At 43.2% G+C, this 20,497-nt stretch overlaps 1 protein-coding gene and 1 long non-coding RNA gene across 3 annotated transcripts in view; one reads left to right on the top strand and one right to left on the bottom strand.

The window, feature by feature from the left end:
• RBPJ (recombination signal binding protein for immunoglobulin kappa J region) overlaps positions 1–20,497 on the top strand; it is a 225,368-nt gene that overhangs the window by 63,556 nt on the left and 141,315 nt on the right. The window lies entirely within an intron of this gene.
• On the bottom strand, positions 78–13,913 carry LOC118354159 (uncharacterized). The gene is made up of 3 exons (XR_004814175.2): positions 13,774–13,913; positions 12,965–13,094; positions 78–1,435 (listed from the first exon to the last, which is right to left on the bottom strand). It is a non-coding gene; the product is annotated as an uncharacterized LOC118354159 (long non-coding RNA).

The raw sequence follows: 20,497 nt of genomic DNA, 5'->3' as shown, positions 1-20,497 counted from the left end.
GTGATTTCTAATACAAAAAGAATGATTTTTTAGGGTTTAAGTAAACACTTTATTGAACTATAACATGCATACAGAGAAGTTACAAATCATACACCATAATAAATTATTAGCTCCCCCTAACCACCACTGAGAGTAAGAAACAGAACACCAATTCCCTAGACATTGCCTTTGAGCTCTCTCCTAGCCACTACCCCCGCCAAAGAGTAATCACAAAGCAACATAGATTCGTTTTAGCTATTTTTAAACTTTGTATAAATTAAAATCACACAGTATGTACTCTTTTGTATCTGGCTTCTCTCATTCAACATTGTGTTTTTAAGATCCTTCCATGTTGTTTCATGTATTTTCACTGCTGTATTGTATTCCATTATATGATTATAGCACAATTTACTTATCTATTCTATTGTTGATGGACATCTAGGATTAGTACAGATTGGAACTACTAAGAATAGGGCTGCCATAAACATCTTAGTAAATGTCTTTGGATGAACATATGTAAGTTTACATAGGGTCTCCATCAAGAAGTAGAATTACTACAGGTATCTTTATTTTCAGCTTTAAGAGACATTATTAAACAGTTTCCCTGGGAAGCCCAGGTGGCTCAGCAGTTTAGCGCCACCTTCAGCCCAGGACCTGATCCTGGAGACCCGGGATCGAGTCCTACACTGGGCTCCCCACATGGAGCCTGCTTTTCCTTCTGCCTGTGTCTCTGCCTCTCTCTCTCTCTCTCTCTCTCTCTGTCTCTCGGGAATAAATAAATAAAATCTTTAAAATAAATAAATAAATAAACAGTTTTCCAAGTGGTTATAACAACTATGTTCTACTAACAATATATAGTTCCAGTTGCTCTACAGCCTCACCAACTTTGAGTGGTCTTTTAAATTTTAGATATTCTGGTGCGTGTGTAATGGTCTTACATTGTAATTTTAATTTGCATTTTCCTGATGACTAACAAGGCTAAGTGAACATTTTTCCTTTGGTTGAAGAGTTCAATCATATCCAAGGTAAAATATCTAACAATACAAGAGTATAGGGGTGCCCAGCTGGCTCAGGAGAGCAAGCAACTCTTGATTTCTCAGTGTCATGAGTTCAAGTCCGACATTGGGCATGGAGGCTACTTAAATATATATATATATTTATAAAATAAAGCCCATGGTATTAGTTTCCTAAAGCTATCATATCAAAGTACCACAAACTAGGTGTTTTACAATAGAAATTTATTTTCTCAAAGTTCCAGAAACTAGAAGTCTGAAATCAAGGTGTTGGCAGGGCCCCACTTTCTCTAAAACCTATATGGGAGTCCTTCCTTGCTTCTTCCTTGCTTCTAGTGGTTTATCAGCAAAATTTGGCATTCTTTGGTTTGTAAGAGCACCACTCCAATCTTCCGTCTTCCTGTGATGTTTTCCGTATGCGTCTGTCTTCACATGCCTGTCTTCTTATAAAGACACAAATAATATTGGATTAGGGGCTCTCCCTACTATGATATCTTAGTTATATCTGCAACCGTTCTATTTCCAAATAAGGTCATGTTCAGAGGTTCTGGGGGGTTAGGGCTTGAAAGTATCTTTTTCTGGTGACACAGTTCAATCCATAACACTCCTCTTAACTTTTTACTCTCAATAATTTAGTACATATCCTAGAGAAAATCCCTGTGCATTTATACATGTATGTATATAGTATGTATATGTGTGTTTACATATACACAAGCATATGCCATATATTATCACATCATGGATGCTGACACTTTTTATTTTTAAAACATTTTATTGTGTTTTTAAAATATCTAACATCAAAATAAATAAATAAATAAATAAAATATCTAACATCAAATATACCACTTTAACTATTTTTAAGTGTAGAATTCAATGGTGTTAAGCACATTTGCAATTTATGCAACCATCACCACTGTTTCTAGAATTTTTCATCATTCCAAACAGAAACTCAGTACCTATTGAGCAATAACTCCTCATTCTTTCCTCCCCCATCCCCTAGTAATCTCCATTCTACTTTCTGTTCCTATAAATCTGCATATTCCAGATACCTCATGCAATATTTGTTCATTTTTGTCTGACTTATTTTCTTATTTTACTTAGGCTAGTGTTTTCAAGGTTCATCCATGATGTAGCAAGACTCAAAAAGTCATTCCTTCTTAGGCTGAATAATATTCTATTGTGTGTATAGACCATATTTTGTTTATCTACTAATCTACTGATGGACATGGCCTCTTTCCATATTTTGTTATTGTGAATAATGCTGCTTTGAGCACTGGTGTACAAGCATCTGTTTTGAGTGCCTGTTTTTTATCCTGCTATACTGCTTTTGCCACTTAATAAATTGTGGCCATGTCTTCAAGTCAGGACAGATGGGGCTACCCCATTTTTTTCACCACTTGCTTTGTATTCGATAGTATGATGGATGTGAGGATGACATTCTATGGAAGTAAAATTTATCCTGCCTGGGGATGCTTGGGTGACTCAGTGGTTGAGCATCTGTCTTCGGCTCAGGTCTTGATTCTGGGGTCCTGAGATCGAGTCCCGCATCAGGTTCCCCGCAGGGAGCCTGCTTCTCCCTCTGCCTGTGTCTCTGCCTCTTTCTCTGTGTCTCTCATGAATAAATAAATGAAATCTTAAAAAAAATTATCCCACCTGGGTGGTGAAAATGAAGAAAGAATCTGAGACTATACAATGCAAATGTAAGTTTTCTCAAAGTGGGTTTTGTGGAACCTGTGATTTCCCAGACATACTCTTATAAGTCCACACGTTTTTTTATAAAGTGCAATTTTGTGCTTTCATTTTTGAGATAATCTAAAATGTAGTTATAAGCATTATTCGGATCATCTGCATGAGCAGCTGTTGAGTATTGCCAACCCACGTTGGTACCCTAATTTATGGGCAGTTTCTATAATTGTCATGATGCCAAGTCAAGGATAACACAAAAAGAATAGAGGTAGACCTAGCAAGTTCACTCTGTTACAGAGCCAGTGATGTCATGTGCACTATAAGAATGAAGGTGTTGAAGTAGCTCGAATAGAAGAAAGTAGAAGAATGGGTCCATCACAGAGTCACAGTAGTGAGAATTTGAGTAAAAAGAACCTGTGACAGTAGTCAGTGCTATTTTCATGGGGGGTGGGGGGTGGGGGGGAAAGGCTGCAATAATGTGGACCGAAGAATTTCTCTAGAAATATTTGAATTTAATTTTTTAAAATTTTCCTTTTATGGTTTGAATTTAATTTTTAAATTCACTCTGGGTTCTATTATTGCACATGTCAAAGCTGTAAACACAAGGAGTCTATAACTAGTTTTCTCTTTATATATTTTAAAGTTGCGTCCTTTGAAAGGTAATTTAAATCAATGATACATGTTTATTCCCTATCAAAAAGTTCCATACATTGCTCAAGTCTGAGAAACACTAACCTAGCAGTTAACTTGATGCAGAATTTCCAGACCACAGCCGTCACGATGGGAAATGTCAGCACAAACAGCTAAATAGGTCTTTGGCCGGAGAACATCAGTTTTTGAATGTGAATATGGATTTATATGTAAATGTTACTCTATGCCAAAGTCAGAATGAATGATTCATGACATCGGGCATATCCGAAAGATCGGGCCCAGGAACTAGGCTGGTTTTCCATCCTGCCCTGTTTCCACCACATCTGAACCCCAGCTGCCTCTTTTCCAAATGAGAGATCGATAACAGTACCAAACTTGCATGTCTGCCTAAGGATTGTGTGTAACATATTGAAAGCATCTGGGGGAGTATTAGGGGTGTTCAGTGACAGCTACTGATAGGACAGGGTCATTTGAGCTGTAGGTTTTGAGCATGTTCCATGAGCTTTATGTCATGCTTAAGCCTTTTCCACACATGGGAAAATATTCTCAACTGGGTAACCGAATACTACACGTATAATCAAAGTCATATTTGCTAATGCTATTATTATAGGATGCAAAAATACAAAAAAACAAAGTAAAAACTCTTAAAGTCTCATTAATTGAATTTTTAAAACTATTTCTTTTATTTATTTGAGAGAGAGAGAGCACAAGCGGGAGTAGGTGGGCAGAGGGAGAGGAAGAAGCAGACTGCTCGCCAAGCAGGGATGTGGGGCTAGATCAGGCTGAGTTCATGACCTGAACTGAAGGCAGATGCTTAACTGACTGAGCCACCCAGGTGCCCCATTAACTGAATTTTTATCAACTCTTCCTGGTTGGTTAAATTCTGCAGAGCAGATATTTCAACTCTCAGTGTTAGAACTATCTCTAACGTCTGCCGATCCACTTTTACACGGAATATATTGTGGTCTTGCCCCTGCAGCCCTGGTCATGAATAAAATCATGGAAATATGAATGTCTACATGGATATACATCTATAAGGCGTACGCGAAGTTGAGCTAAACCTATGCTGACTTCAGACCATAAACTGGAAGCTTGTTGTATTTTATAACCCTGGCATCTGTTTGCTTTCTTGTGATTATTTTTATTCCAAAATTGGAGTGACATAAGGTAGAGATTCTGGTCCCTCTCAGTTTACAAACAGTAATCATATTTTAAACAGGTACACGGCCTAAAACAACATTAATGAAAAATGATGATCATCATGTTGAAGGGTTTTGGAATGTTGCTTTACTTAGACATTCCATCTTTCCCCTTTTAGTAATAAAAATGTTGAGTAATAAGTAATAAGGTTGGGGACATGCCTAATGGTGTTTTCCCTTAGCACCAGAGTCTGTCCACTTCCTCCCAACTTTACTGCAACCATATGGTCCACATCATCCTGCACCTAAGTAAGTCCTGTAGCATCTTAGTTGGTTTCCTTGCTTCTACTCTAGCCCCTTCCCCATACAATATGTCAGAGTGGCCTTTCTTAACTATAAATCAAATCATGTCACTGCCTGCTTAAGACTCTCCAACTGTTCCCACTGCACATAGCATAAAACCCAATCCTGACTGCGGTCCTACAGCCGTGCCTGATCTGGCCCATGCCTTCCCTCTCCCACCACCACTGACACCACTGTCCCTCTGGCTCACCATGCTGCAGGGTCACACCTTTTCTCTCCTCAAATACTCCTAATACATTCCCACTTTAGAGCTATGTCCTCTGCCTAAAAATGCTGTTTTATAACGTTTGCATGGTTATTTCCTTCACGTCACTCAACTAACTCCTTAGAGACTTCCTTCCCCACACATGCCATCACCCTGAGTTTACCACCTTGTTTTATTTCCTTTAAAGCTCTCAGTACTCTGATTTCATCCCTACCTTTTATTGGGAACTACCTTATGCTTTGATATCTCCCTACCTTAGACTATAAGCTACTGGAGTGTCTTGTCACTAAATGCCTAATATGAAGCCTAATGAAGGCACAGTGTCTTGTCACTAAATGCCTAATATGAAGCCTAAATGAAGTGGAAGTGAATGGAAGTCTTTCAGCAACATTGTTTGAATGAATGAATGAATGAGTGAGTGAATGAATACCCAAGTTCAGGAATCACCTAAGTTCTAGTCCTAGCTTGGTTGCTGAGTAATGGAGTAACCTCTGGCAGGTACTGAACCTCTTTAGGCCTCAGATTTCCCTATGAAATATATTTAGTAAGCTAGACTAGATGATCATTGAGGGCTCTTCTTGTTTAATACTTCCGTGGTCTGTATTCATTTATTATTTCCCCCTTTCCTTACCTTCCTTCTCTGTCTCTCTTTCTCTGTCTCTGTCTCTCTCTCTCTCTCTTCCTCAGCAGCACTCCCTTGGATTCATAAATAGTTCTAAGTTAGTTGGAGATATTTTATGCATAAACACAGAGTTCTCAAGGATGTATGGTCTGTAGACACTGAACTGTCATCACAACCACATGTTGTAGTGTTTATTTTCCTGCCCAGCCAGCCCCATCAGAACCACACCCTCCACTGCCAAGCCACAACCCCACCCTGCCTTTGGAAATAAAAATGGAATAGCAGGCTCCCTGGCTTTTGGAAAGAAAAAAAATAATAATAAAAAAGCTACATAAATTTCAGCCAGTATGATGTTTCTGGAGAAATCAGGGTGTCACTGACAGGATTGACAACTTTATAAAATTTCTTAATATAATAAAGTCTGTGAAGACAATAGGGACAAATTTTAGATACTGCCAAAGATAATTTCTTTTTCCTTTTTTTTTTTTTAAGAGAGAGCGAGGAGGGGGTGGTGGGCAGACGGAGAGAGAGAGAAAGAGAATCTTAAGCAGACTCCATGCCCAGTGCACAGCCAGAGCTCAATCTAATGACCCTGAGATCATGACTTAAGCCCAAATCAAGAGTCAGATACCTAACCCACTGAGCCACCCAGGTCATGCATGCCTGCCAGAGATAATTTCCAAATTACTTTTTCTAGTCCACACTTAATTATAGTTCTACCCTTAAACATGCTAAACTTTTAGCCATTTAGTTTATACTATGCTAGAAGTATACATTTAAAAATATATAAAAATGATTAGAAAGCAACACTACACAGTGGAATGTACACCATTCCTTATTTCCGATCCTGTGAAAAATGGTCTCAGGAAATGAAAAAGGAATGTTTTCCCATGTCTAGAAGAACTGAAGTCAATACCCAGCTGCAAGGATAGATTTTTAATTTGTTTGGAAATGTATATCTGCAAACCGAGCTTTTAAAATTTTAAAAGCCACTTGGAAACTTAGAATCACAGCATTTATGAGCTTGGAGAACACTGTACCTTCATTTAACAAATGAGGAAATTGAAACTCAAAGAGATCAAATGACTAGACTAAGGTCATAAAGCCCATTGGTGCTAGACCTGGAACTAAACCTCTGGTCTCCTACTTGGTAGTTCCACGATTTCCTCATCATTACATGATACTGCCTTTATGACTCTGTAATTACCTGCAACTTTTGATCCTGGGTACCAACCCAGAATATGGTCGATCGGGATATAAAATGATTACTCCATTAACTGAGAAGCCACTTGAGGAATTACAGTATTAGTTGTTATGCTGTTGTTACAGCAATTCCTAACATTTGTTGAGTTTATGTGTCAGGTACTGCACTGGGTGTGTTATTTGCCTGATCCTATTTAATCTACGTGTAGTCCAGGGGCATAGATAATAATAAGATCATTAAAATTTATGTATCATTCACTTTCCTAAGATTTGTTTTAAGATTTTATTTATTTATTCATGAGAGACACAGAGAGAGAGGCAGAGACACAGGTCGAGGGAGAAGCAGGCTCCCTGTGGGGATCCTGATGCAGGACTTGATGATCCCCGGATCCCAGGATCACGACCTGAGCCAAAGGCAGATGCTCAATCACTGAGCCACTCAGGAGCCCCTTTTCTAAGATTTTTACATCAATAAATAATTTATTCCTCAAAACTATCCTATAAAATAATATTATTACTCCTATTTACAAATAAAGAAACTAAGTCAGAAAGAGGTTGGGTTTTGCTCAAGTTCAGACTCAAGTACATACCTTTAAACCAATGTGCAATCTGCTTCTCTATGCTTTACCATCTACTCATTTGTTTCTACTTTCCCATCACCAAACTGTTAGGAGAAATAATAAGTAGCTAGCCTGGGCTGCTTCTCCCTGTATCCACCCATCTTCTCAATAGTAGCTGGCAGTAGAGACATTTAAAGATAGAGGAACCAAAAAGAAGAGAAAGCCATCTACAATCTGAGTATCTCGGACAATCCAGGATCTTACTATCTTATCAGCAATGTGTAAACTTCAACAGGTTTCAGGGTATGGCCTCCAAATTATGTTTTCTATCCATGGTGGCCTGGTATAAAAACATAATCCGTAAATTACTATGTGAGCTAGATTCTTTCTGCAAGAAGGAACAGAGACACTCATGTTATGTCAGTTAGTGGGGAAATGATGTGTTGCTAAAAACATATGGAGAAGCAGGGAAACACAAAAAATGGTCTCCGCAGCTGCACAGCCAGGCCTCACAGAGCAGCATTCATTTTTCTTCAGGCTGCAATAGCAGCTCTAGTCAGCCAACAGCAATTCCAGTTGTCTACCGTAGTGATGACTTGACATCTCTGTTGGCCATCTGTCTCATAATCTGCTCACTGTCAATGGACTTTTCTCTATGTCTTCTCTACCTCTTTTTGCTCCTGCCTCTGCTCTGGATCTCTCTTCTTTTGCCTCTATTTATCAGCTATGGCTTTTTTCTGTAGGACTTACAATCAAACTCCAGAAGGAAAGGGGGTCTGACCGGGAAAATGAGTAGACCTATCAGTTCACCAAATAGATGATGCTTCCATCATGCAGAATACTTACATCGAGCTATCTCAAAGTCTATCAATGGCTGTGTATCACCCACCTCCCCAAGCTGGGACAGACTCCCAGGTCCACTAGCTGCAGCCAAGGTAGCAGGATCACACAGAGCAAAGCCTGGACCTGCATGTCTAGCAGGGAATATGGAGCATGGCGGGTTCTATATATGTTTTGTCTGCTACAAATACAAATCCTCTTTCATGTACTTAGAGTGCTAATCAGAACAAAAAAATATATATTAAATTTAAGAATAAACCAAAAAATAAAGGGTCATTGCCAACTATTCTCTTATTGCTAGAGTTCCATTTTTGGCTGTGACAAACTCCAAACTGAACATCATACACTTTTTTTTTAATGCTCTTGAACATAAGCTCTCTCACCTGTTGAATCTATAGCCAAACAGTTTAGTTGACTCAGGATACAAAAAAAGCAGCTGTTACCTGACTGGGTTCTTTTTTAAAGAATTTATTTATCTATTTATTTATTTATTTAGTTAGTTAGTTAGTTAGTTAGTTAGTTAGTTAGTTAGTTAGTTATTTGACAGAGAGAGAGAGAGAGAGAATGCACATAAGCTGGCAGAGGGGCAGAGGAAGAGGAAGAAACAGACTTCCTGCTGAGCAGGGAGCTGAACCCAGATATGGGGCTCCATCCCAGAACCCCAGGATCATGACCTGAGCTTAAGGCAGATGCTTAACCAACTGAGCCACCCAGGTGCCTTATCTGTCTGTTCTTTTGTAACCCAGAATCTCTGATAATTCTAACATTTCAAAATGGCCAAATATTGAAGGGTTTTTGGCCAATATTTTGGCCTATTGTTTTGTTGATGGCATTGACTTAGGAAGAGATGGAAATAATAGTACCCTGTAGTCCATTTTGCATTTTGGAAGTGCTCTTCATTGAAATGCCACTCTTTCACTCCTTTGTACTTCTGCAGGGCTCTGACTAACCATAAAATGCAAATCCTTCACAGCTCTGCTGAAAGCTCCTTTCCTTTTCCATGAGGCCATTTTGGTTTTTCTAAATCCACCTGGATTCCTTTTTTCCTCTGAACTCACTATGGTTCATTAGCTGTGCTGTTCATGCATGACACCTCTTACTATAATTGCTTTTAGGAATCCATGAATTTTTACTTGTTGATGATAAACTCCTTGAGGGCAGAGAAAACGACCAATGCCTTATCCTCTAAGCCACTTAAAACAATATCTTGCACATAAAATGTATGAAAAAAAAATACAGGAGGGGGGAGCATGAGAAAAGGCATGATTGTGCCCACTTAAAGTTAAAATACAGCTTTTGGAATTGAGGAAAATCTTGCACTGACTCATGGTGGCACTAAGCCAAAGTGCAGAAGCAAAGAAACTATTTAAAGGTAGAAGAAGAGAAAGAATGAGAAGACACAGGAAAGAAAGAGATGCATCAGCTGGAGGGCTAAGATGAGTGGATAAACAGGAAAGAGGAGGAGATTCTTTCTAAAAGAGAGGAAGGTTAGGGTGCCTGGGTGGCTCCATTGGTTAAGTGTCAAACTCTTCATTTTGGCTCAGGTCATGAACTCAGGGTGGTGAGATCAAGCCTGTGTTGTCAGGCTTCATGCTCAGTGGGGAGTCTGCTTTTCACTCTCTCTGCTCCTCCCCCTGCTCACTCACTTGCATGTGTTTATGAGCATTCTCTCTCTCCCAAATAAATAAACCTTATAAAAAATAATAAAAATAAAAGAGAGGGAGGTGGAAGATAAGAGCAGAAGAAGAAGGCAGAAATGTGTTTTTACAATCTCTTTGAGAAAATGCTTTATGGCAACCAGAAGAGCTAATTTGGGCTTTGGGAAGTAGAGAAGAAATGGGGAAGGTTCTATCCTTTGGTCAAAGGTAAGAGAACTGAGAAAAGTAAAAACAGGATAAAGGGGAAGAAGAGAGGGAAGTGGTTGGTCCTTTTTTGGTGATTAAAATTATTCCAAACAAAATCTGTTTTTGACAATTTGCAAAATCAAAGGGAAAAAAGAAAACCACAATGAAAGGAACTTCAAAGTCTAGATTATACTTTTCTTATTACGATGGAATACTTCACTATACTTATGAAGTTACTTCCACCTTCTACTTTATTCTAATGATGATGTAGACCCAAATAGCACCCTGAAATATCAAGTGCTCTATCAACACCAGGAATGTGACCAGGTATGTGATGCTTTGAGTTAGAAATTCTGTGCAATTTGGATAATTGTAGGCAAAACTTCTAACACATGAATATAAATTGTTTGTCATTGTGGAAGAACTTTTCCAACATTTTATTTTTTTATTTTTTTATATAAATTTATTTTTTATTGGTGTTCAATTCTTTTCCAATATTTTAAACCAGAACTTTCAAATGACTGTCTAATCTGGCAATGTTCTATGGCCATCCTAAATCAGATTCCTATCATGCAAAAGTATCAGAGAAAATTCATTCTAAGTTTCTTTAAATTAGAAAGTAAAGATACAGGTGTAACATTTTTTCCCTTTGTTTTTAGGATACCTTTCTCCTCCAGTTTCCTCTTACCATTCTGACTGCTACTCTCTGAGTTTTCTTTGAAGCCTCCTCTTCCTAGATTCTTCCATTACGTTGGTATTCCTTGGGAGTCCATGTTTTACCCTCTGCGTTTCTGACACTACACCATCTTGTTCATCTTGTTTGCTTTACTTCCTTTAGTTTAATTATTATTTAGAGGGAGAAGACTCCCCAAAGTCTACCTGCCACCTAATCCTTCTCTACAGAGTTTCAGAAACATAATTCCAACAGTCTGGACATCTCTAGTGTGGTCTTCAGGCACCATGAATTTCTTATGTCCAAAATTTTCTTATCTCCCCACCAAAACTTGTCCTTTTTCCTCTATGCTCCTACACCAGCATTATCATCCATCAGGTTTCCCAAAGCAGAATCTTGGATATTATCTTTATTTATTTATTTATTTATTTATTTATTTATTTATGGATATTATCTTTAATTTCTTCTTCTACACATCCATTTATCTGGTCTTTTGGAGCCCATTGGTTGGGCCTTTCTTGAACGGTCTACTTCTACCAGTCTCAGGAGACTCTGAATTATCCTCACAGCTCCACAATAAAATCTTCCTGACTTTCCTTCCCCAGATTATGTCAGGTGCCCCAACTGTGCTCTTGCATTGCACTCTGTGCCTCCCTTTTACAGTATATATTGGTTTATGCTGTGCTGAGCTGATGTAACAAATAGACCCAAATATGTAACCACTCAGTCATTAGGAACTAATTCCTGCCCACATAACACTCCTGGGCTGGGATTCAGGTTGTCAGACCAACGTGTCTCCACACATTTAGAGAACAAGGCTCCTCTTGCTTTACTTCCCTTCCACTCCCTATCCAAGTCCTTGCTAGACTTCAGTCACACAACCGTACCCAACTGCAAGGGAAGCTGGGAAATGCAGCTTTTCTGTCCACGTGGATGAAGAAGCAAACAACAGATGTAGGGGGAGGGCCATCTCTGCCACAGTAGAACTTATCACAGTTGTAATTTTACATTTTTTGTATAATTCTATCATTATCTCTATTTCCTTCCCCCGATTGTAAACTTTGTGGAGATAGGTGCATTTTCATCCACAGTCTGGTCCCAGTATGCCTCCGTAAATATGTGTTGAATTAATCGATACATCCTTATTAATCTCCATCTCTAGCATGTCCAGCCCAGAGCACTGCAGCAACTTTTAACAGACTGTCCTCTTTGCTCTCTCTGTAGCGTCTGTCCTCCATAGCGTCTGTCCTCCATAGCGTTTGTCCTCTATAGAGTCTGTCCTCCAGATTGATCTTTCTAAACTGCACAGTTGACCCTGCCATTTCTTCTACTTTACAATTCTTCAGCAGACTTGCATTGCCTTCTGAACTCTTTATCTGGCCATGTAATTCCCTTCCTGATCATCTTTCTAGCCTTCTCATTGCTGTTCTCTTTCCCCCTTCCCTCGCATCACGTACGTGTGGGCGGTCACTCACCCTCTCACACTTGATCTTAGCCAAAAGGCCGAGAAGCCATTCTCACTCACCCTCTCTCACACACTCTCCCTCTCCATCCTAGTCGCACTGAAACACTGACACTTGCCCCATGCCCACCCTACCTCTACCCTCCCCACCCCCTGCCCCACAACTGCTCATGTCTTTGAGTTTCAGCTAAGCTTCTCACTAAACTAGGAATGCCCATTAACCCCCGAGATGGTGTTAATGCCCTTCTCCTGTGCTCCCATGGCCCTCTGCCCACTGTAAGAGGTATTTTATGGTTTCCTAAAGTTATTAAGCCCTTCTTCCTCAGCAGACTGTCCTGACACATCTTGTTCCCTGTAGAGCTCCTAGCACTTAACACACTGGGTAGCACAAAATCTATATCCCGGAAACAGAGGATGGATTGAAGGAGGGAGGAATGGATCGGTAGATAAATGACATTTCGTAGAAGGAGAGTTGTAAGCCACAAAGTTTCCAAAAAACATCAGTCATCACTGGTAGCATCTGTTACAAAAGCTTCAGTGGTAAAAACATCAGGTAAAATTATACTAAAGGTAGAAGTGCCAATTATCAAAAAAGTTTTCCAAATTTCTTTCCATAATCTGAACCTCTTCATCACCATCTTATTGCAAAAATTCCAAAGAGGTGCTTTTCTTCTCTTCCATAATAACATTAATTTTTAAAACCCAAATAGCCTTATATCTGTACCTTCTGATGATGCAAATCGTCAACCAGTTGTCTCTTCTCTCGAGTTCAAGGTAGAACAGGGGATGGGTTTATCCACCGTTTATCTTACTTGCTCTTCCTGGGGCTCCCAGAGGCTGGTGGATCTCTAAATCTGTAAAATAGAAGAGGATCTGATTTTGTTTCAGGTCACCTTTGCCTGTGTGTGCTCCCGAGCCGTGGAATCTGGAGAGGGTGGGGCTTGGAGATGAGCCAAGGCTTGTCCAGGGTCCAGCCTTCCAGTGTAGATGCAATTCAGTAGCCAGAAGAGCAGACTCCCAATTTAGGAATTTGCCAAAGACACTGCCCAAGGATCATTCCTGAGTTCTTCTGACTGTGTTAGACCAACTAAAAAAAAAAAAAAAAAAAAAAAAAGGGCAGCAACCTGTATTCATATGTAAATGTCAGCGTGTTCTATCATCACCTGAGCAAGAACAATAGATTTCTAAGGGCACATTATTGCCAAAGGCAAATGAATGAATTTGATAGGCATTCACAGGGCAGGAAACTTTACAATTTCCATGTAAGAGTAACAGCTACTTGCAGAAGTCTGATTGAAAAGATCCTCTGACTTAATTGATCCCGATTCCATCTGACCGTCCTATAATAATAACTGAATATTAAAAAAATAATACTAAGTGTAAGCTTCTAAACCAGTGTCTCTATTCCAAGGATTTCACTGAATCTAAATATTCCTAAAACCCTGTTGATTAGTCTGTAAGCTGTTTTGATTTGTATACGGAGGGAAGAGGGGAAAGAACAGCACATGCTATGATTTAGCTTCAACTTCCTACCCTGCTTTATTTTCAGTCTCGTCAGAAAACCACGTTCCTTGCTTGCCTCACTCCTTTATTTTTTCCAAAGAAGTGTCCTCTTCTCTGTAAGGTCCTGGTCCAAAATAATCAGTATTGGAAGTTGGGCTGTTTTTGCTTCATTTCTGTGGTCTGAGTCATTCTCTCCAATACCAGGGTGCCCTTAGGGAAGATACAGAGGAAATGATGTAATTCTCTTTGGTCTCTCTCTTTCACGCTTTGGGCTTTTTCTTTGGGCCTGAGCCTTAATGAATCTGTTTCCTAATTAGCCAGCAAGGAGTACAGTGAACCACATGTGGATCCTCTGCTTCTCCCTTCTCCTCACTAAAGGCACACACGCTCTTTGCTCCTTCAGTGGGTTCAGGTGATTTTGCCAGAATTAGCACCTAAATCTTCTTAGCATCATTGTCAAGCAGCTGGAAGCAAAGGCATTTATTATGCCTATTTTATGAGCTGGAAACCAAAAAAGCAGAGCGTCTTGTCCAAGGTGGAGCAAGGCCGAAAGGAGAGGAGAGGGATCAGCAGCAGCAGAGGGGGGCGGAGGAGGGGGTGAGTATCTATCTCCCGGTCCCTGGGCTTCACCTCCCAGCCATGCCCTTTGCATGCAAATGTGGGAAGCAAAAGTCTAAATTCAGAAAATCTGTTGAGAACAGATTTCATGTACCACTTGATAGACGTGTGTTCAATCCTGGGCGTTTTAGACCCTGTACCATGTCATCATTCTAACTTTTTTTTTTTCCATCATTCTAACTTTGAGTCAGTTTTATTCTTTTTCTCTGAAACCCAGCTTCTCTGGCTATTCTCCTGGTTTCTTAAATTGGCTATTGACAAATAAACACATGTGCTCTCGTTTGGTGGGAGGGGGAGCTGGGGTGCCTGGAGCAGGCTTTGCCACTGTACCCCCACTTCAGCTACCCAGACGACTACGGCACTTGGCCTTGCTCACAGCACTTTCTCAAATACCCTTCCCTCTGAGCCTTACAACTCGGTTATTTTAACTCCTGGCTCTTTCTGTTGAAATGATCTGTTCAATCTGTGTCTGTCTCCTCAACCGGAATTCAGCTTCATAAGGGCAGGGGCTCCATCTTAATGCTTTTCGATAACCCCAGCACCTTAAATTTTAGTGGAAGCCCATGAAATGATTCCTCGAACCACACGAAGGAAAAGGAGGAACAGGTGAAGGGTGGTAGGAGGAGGAGAATCCAAGGGAGAGGAGTGAAGGGGAGGAAGGGGACAGGAATGCCTGAAGGAACAGAGAATTGAAACTGGCATCCCCAAAATGCTTTGAGGCAGCTAGCATTTACTGTTAAGAAGGATCCAGAATCTCAGAAGGAAGCAACACATTTATTAAAAAGTTACCAGAAAGATTCCCCGGAAACAAAGAATCCGGCCCATCGCGTAAGCTGGCTTGTTTCTCAACATGTGAAGTGGCCGGTATGGTGCTTAGGAGACCAATTCCTGACTCCTGACTCGGGGGGCAGGGGGGTGAGGGGAGCCTCAGAGATTTTTTTAACAAGCATCTCAGGTGCTAGAGTTTGGAAAGCATTGCTTGGGTCTTTCCTGAGTGCCTTCATCCCCCTCTATCCCACCCAGGTCCAACTAGTGTGAAGCGGTTTTCATCAAAGCCCTAGCCCTCTGGCAAAGCCTGGTTTGTCAATTTGGAAAGACCCCCGAGACTCCAACACATAATCCATGATGCCCTGTTTCATTCATTCTGCACAGTGTCACCGTGATACACACACGTGTGCACACACATATACTTCCCACGTGCACAGACATGCACGGGTACACACGGTCACACAGTGCTCTCTGCGGGGCTGGTGCCTTGGGTCACTTACCTTGTCCTAGGATGTCTCCTGCCTAGGGCAGCCCTGACCAAGACTGGGTCTGGAAATTTGGTAGGGGAGTGAAAAGGCTGTTTAGGGCAAAAACTCTTTGGATGAAGTTCCTCATATTTCAGACCTTTGACTTCTGTTTTCTTTCCTTTTTTTTTAAAAGATTTTATTTATTTATTTATTTATTTATTTATTTATTTATTATTTATTTATTTGAGAGAGAGAGAGTGAGAGAGAATGAGCAGGGGATGGCAAGTCAGAGGAGAGGGAGAAGCAGGCAACTTGCTGAGCAGGGACCCCGATGTGGGGCTCAATTCCAGGACCCCCAGATCATGACCTGAGCTGATGGCAAACGTTTAACTAACTGAGCCACCCGGGGAGGTGCCCCTGGCTTCTGTTTTCTAGAGAGAGAGAGAGAGAGAGAGAGAGTGCATGATTTGAAGACATGAGAAAATGAAAAGGTTAATTATGTTTTCTAAAAGTCACTACAGATTCGGTGACAGGCAAACTTGCATTTTGTCTTCATTTTTTCCAAAGTGATTCATTCTTGGTTTCTCACACCTGCTTAAAAAACAGGGCTTTCTTCTCTCTGTCCTTAGGGTGAGGGTGTGCCAACCATGTTTGGAACCCTGAGGTAGGTCTACCAACCAGGGGAGGGCTAGGTGGGGGTGGCGGTGGAGGAGAGCCTTATTTGACCGACATAATGTAGTCATTGTTTAAAAGCATACATTGCGCAGAAAGCCGTGGTTAGATTTGTGGTGTGACACGGGGAGCCCGATGCATTCCCCAAGAGCAAGACTTTCCATGCCCAAGGTGAATGTTTACACTGCAGAGGCTGCAATCCCTGTTCATACCGTAGGTTTCCCTTCCGTGAAGGCGGCTTGAAGCTGGGGAATTTCTGGCCCCCGGAGTTCTTCAAAGCAACCGGCCCCAAAGAGAAGGAAGGCTCCACAGGCCGAACTGACTTGTGCAAAGTGGCCCGCGTGGCCCAAGTTTGTGCCTTTGTAGGACTCTCTCTCTCTGCTCTCACTTCTCTTCTGGGTTGCCTCAGCCCCATTTTTTAAAACTCCTTGTCAGTTAATTCACATTTCCTGATTTGGCAAGCAGCCCCCCACCACCACCCCTCTTCTTGGGTAAAACTTCCTGAGCTGACATAAAGAGAGCTGTTACCTCACCCGTCGATGGCATTTAGGTTTAATGACATGAAGCCCCACAGTAGTTACCACTTTATAAAATTCAAGTGACTTTTTTTTTCTTGCTGGGCTCCCTGTTTTGCGAGGCCGGCGGGTTGGCCACCTCGGGGAGAGGGCGAGCGCGGCTGCAGGCCCAGACCTTGGCAGGCAGTGGGCAAGGGCCTTTCCAGCTCTAGGCAGCAAAGGGCAGCCGGCGGCACAGAGCTTTCTGGATTTCCAAGGCTCTTCGGGAATCTAAGAGAAGGAGGGCATAGACCCCAAGCCCACAGAAGAGCCGCTCTGTTAACCGTTTCGATGCCCGGCGATGGGCACGTGCCTTCAGGGCGGCTGAAGGCCCTGGGCCAGGGGGCCGTTGGCACCCCCGCCCCGGCAGCTCGCAGGGAGGAGAGGGCAGGGGTCATCGGAGGCCCCCCTGCACCCACTCTCCCAGGGCTCCCGCTTCGGCCCTTCTCCCTCCTGGAAAGCTGCCCACAACCAACAGGAGGCCACGGGCACTGACCCCTTGCAGGGGACCAGCTGTCGGGGCCCTGATCGCGGCCCCTGGCGCCGCCCGTGTCACCTCCGGTTTGGGGAAAGGGATCGCAGTATTGGCCCACTCCGTTAGCACCTGTGGGTCCCTGCGTGGATGTTACCTGGTGGGTGGAGAGGCGATGGAGGCCCCAGGCTGCAGACGCAGGCCTCACCGCGATGCGTCCCCTGCCACCACCTCTGCTGCCGGTTGCCTCCTGGCCAGCTTGGCCCACGTGTCCCCAGCCCCTGCTCCACTCTTCCCCTCTGCCGCCCACCCCCCGGCCCCGTGGCCCCTTAGAGTGGGGCCGCCGAGCCTCAGGAACCCGGGCGGCCGGTTGGGTTTGTCCCCCACTGCACCCTGGCCCGGCCCGACGCCCCACACGTAGCAGGTGCTCAAGACCTAGTGGTGGGAGGATGAAGGAATTGAGGAATTTGTGAAACTCAAGAGAAGCTACGGGAAGGTAGGGTCTCTGATCAAGGAGAATCTTTCCAAAAAGTACCAGGGCCAGGGGACCCCTGGAGGGCTCAGCAGTTTAGCACCTGCCTTCCACCTAGAGTGTGATCCCCGAGTCCTGGGATCGAGTCCCCTGTCGGGCTCCCTGCGTGGAGCCTGCTTCTCCCTCTGCCTGTGCCTCAGCCTCTCTCTCTGTCTCTCTCTCTGTCTCTCATGAATAAATAAATAGAGTCTTTAAAAAAAAAAAAAAACAAGCACCAGGGCCAGAGTGGGGGGTGGAAGGCACGGAGATAGAGAACGTTTGAGCAAGGAGTTGGCTCCTCTGTCACTTCGTGCTTGCGTTAAACGAGCCAGTTAGATGTTCTTAAATGACGTCATCCGTATCTCAGAAATGGAGAAGCGAAGCATCGCAAGGCCCTAAGCCCACCCCAGGTCATGCAGAGAAAAAGCGGCAGACGGCGTCCGGCCTGCGTGACCTTCTACGGAAGTCCTTTCCACGCTGCTGCTGTGGTCCCCTGACTTCTAGCTGCCACCGAGCCGGGGCAGGGGCATCCTAAGCAGATTCAGTTAAAATGCACGAGGCCTGGATGCACATCCCAGCGCGGCTGCTCCCCGGGAGGCTGTGCAGGCTCCTCGTCTCCGTCTCGGGGCTACCTGTTTCCTAGGAAGAAAATGAGGAGGTGGGGACCCAGCATCCTCATTGTACCTACTCCTCCCAGCGCCAGGCGGGGCAGCGAGAGAACACACCTGAACCAGTCCAGGGGATCCCTGGGGGGCTCAGCAGTTTAGTGCTGCCTTCGGCCCAGACCATGACCCTGGAGACCCAGGATTGCGTCCCCCATGGGGCCCCCTGCAGGGAGCCTGCTTCTCCCTCTGCCTGTGTCTCTGTCCCTCTCTCTCTCTCTCTGTCTCATGGATAAATAAATAAAATTAAAAAAAAAAAAAAAAAAAAACAAGTCCAGAAGAAGAAATGAAAACCCGGGAAGGCTACATGCCTCGCTGTGTGGTTAAGCAACATGTTAAGTTGATGGTTTGGAGGAAAACCACCCGGGCTGGAGGTGTCTTGACATATCATAATTGTCACCACCTCCCTGAACCACGGTTTTATAGCTCACAAGAAATACTGACGTGCTAACTTGGAAGCTATTGCCCATGTAGAGTAGACCTACCTTTTATAGTTTTGGGTTTAAAACACCTTCTTCAGGATGATGAAACAAAGCCGTAGCCATGTGGCTGATGGGGTCTGGGGGCTGAGGGGTCTGGCTCGGGCGACACTGGCTGCCTCAGAGGATTGGAAGCCACCTGTGCTGGTGGGGCTGCTTCCCTGCAAGGACACAATCCGCAGAAGTCGATTAAAACACAGTCCAGGGACACCTGGGTGGCTCAGTGGTGGAGCGTCTGCCTTCGGCTCAGGGCATGATCCTGGGGTCACAGGATCGAGGCCCATATTGGGCTCCTTGCATGGAGCCTACTTCTCCTGTCTCTGCCTCTCTCTGTAACTCTCATGAATAAGTAAATAAAATCTTTTTAAAAAATTAAAACAAACACAATCCGTGGAAAATCTCCAGTCCCCTTGGGCTCCAGGCTTATATGTGCTTCGTTGTTAATACACCCAAAATACCGTCTCTGTTGACCACGTCTCTGTTTCCGTGGGTTTTCTGGCTAAATGCTGTATGTGAAATATTTAAGAGTCCCTTAAATGGGAGAGAAAACAAGTCTTTGCTTCACTGTGACATCAGGCCTGACAGGAGCGGCGCTGATTGACATTTAATTGAGCGCACACTGTGTTCAGAAAACTTCTCACAAGCCAAGTGCCAGGTTGAGTGTCCCTGTATCTTCGGAGAAAGGCGATTTAGCAAAGAAATCCTTCTCTCTTTCCCTTGGGGCAAGCACAGAGTCAAGTAATACCTTCCTTCTTCAATCTGTGAGATTGGTTTCAATATTTTTTTTTTTTTTCCTTTTGGCCAGACGGCATTCTGGCTTCACTGTTACAGAATCACCAGGCCACATAGTTGTCTATTAAGTAAAAAAGCCAAACTTGTGAAAATTAGGCTCTGATCCCTCTCGGTAACACTAGCCCTCATGAAAAATCCAACATTTATGGAATTTCTTAGCTTATGATATAGGAATCTCCACTCCACCCCCTGCACCACCAGACCAGTCTCTCCCGGCTCTTGGGGTGAGCACTGGGCTGTAAGCCTGAGGGCGGTGGGGCCTTGTGGTCACCCTCGAGATGGGCATAGGTAGGTGCCAGCCAGCCTGAGCTGTAGAAAGCCCAGGGCAGCACCAGGGAAAATCTGATTTGTGGGGACACCTGGGGGGCTCAGCGGTTAAGCATCTGCATTTGGCCCAGGGTGTGACCCCGGGGTCTGGGATTGAGTCCCCCATCGGGCTCCCTGCAGGGAGCCTGCTTCTCCCTCTGCCTCCCTCTCTGTGTCTCCCATGAATAAATAAAATCTTTTAAAAAAAAATCTGATTTGTGAAAAGCATGGGATGAAGCACGCACAGGCTTACTGGGGTGGTGGGAGCCTGTTCATCTCTTCTGCAGGATTTAAACTATCTAGGATAAAAAAGAAATTAACTTAAAAAAAAAAAAAACAACTATCTAGAATAGCCACGATAGAGGCAAATGTTAGCAGAAGGAAGAGACTTCGTTTGTACATGTGGGCTCATATTTTTCCCTGAGAGAAATGCCCTCCTGACCTTCTCCAGCC

Source organism: Canis lupus, chromosome 3, assembly GCF_003254725.2.
Source record: "Canis lupus dingo isolate Sandy chromosome 3, ASM325472v2, whole genome shotgun sequence".
Taxonomy (NCBI): Eukaryota; Metazoa; Chordata; class Mammalia; order Carnivora; family Canidae; genus Canis; species Canis lupus.
Note: the sequence above shows the minus strand (reverse complement) of the source record. Positions and strands in the feature narration are given on the sequence as shown.